An 801-nucleotide genomic window follows, 5' to 3' on the forward strand; every position below is an offset into this window, starting at 1 on the left:
TATCACTAGGTTTCTCACCCTCTTTTAAATGTTCACCATCGGGATTGGTGATGTCCTAAGGGTAATGGTTTGAGAAACTATATTAAAAGGTTTTTAGTAAAGCTAAAAGGAAGAAGCAAAAACATAAATGAAACAAATCTCCCTTCCAAAATAAGTGACCAAACCAAAGGAGGTAAAATCATATTGAACTTCATTCTTCAATCACTCATCAGAAGCCATCTAATAAAGGGTTAGTATCAAAGATGATTAAATCACATCTGTACATAAGTTGTTATTGGGACAGACTAGTATAGTTGCTGGGAAGTTAATACTCACCCATAATAACTATGCATGCTTACATATTCATACATACATCCCCCTTCAGTTTAGTCAGTTTACAAATCCAAATTTTAAAAAAATTGCTATACCTAACACCAGAATAATCAGACATCCTCAACAATACTGAAACTCTAGATATTTCAAAGTTACCCTGAATAAAGGTACTTGTCCCAATATAACCTAGGGGTCAAGAGTGCATGGATTTCTATCTAAGTTGTGTGACTTAACCATATGTGAGACCTTGGACAAGAAACTCAACTATTCTAATCCTTGGTTTGTTTCTCCACATTAAAAAAAAAGCCTAATAATATAAAGAATGGTATAAAGATTGAATGAGATAATCCATGAAAATCAGGACAGTAAACTTAAATGCCTCCAAGGACTCCTGAGCTCAAATGATCCGCCCATCTCGGCCTCCCAGAGTGCTAGGATTACAGCCGTGAGCCACCACACCCGGCCTGTTACCAGCTTTTGACAATGGTG

General features: G+C 36.5%; 1 protein-coding gene across 1 annotated transcript in view; it reads right to left on the reverse strand.

Moving 5' to 3' along the window:
• The window catches only part of CAGE1 (cancer antigen 1), a 9,186-nt gene that overhangs the window by 209 nt on the left and 8,176 nt on the right, over window positions 1-801 (reverse strand). The window lies entirely within an intron of this gene.

Source organism: Propithecus coquereli, unplaced genomic scaffold, assembly GCF_000956105.1.
Source record: "Propithecus coquereli isolate 6110/MARCELLA unplaced genomic scaffold, Pcoq_1.0 Scaffold797, whole genome shotgun sequence".
NCBI lineage: Eukaryota > Metazoa > Chordata > Mammalia > Primates > Indriidae > Propithecus > Propithecus coquereli.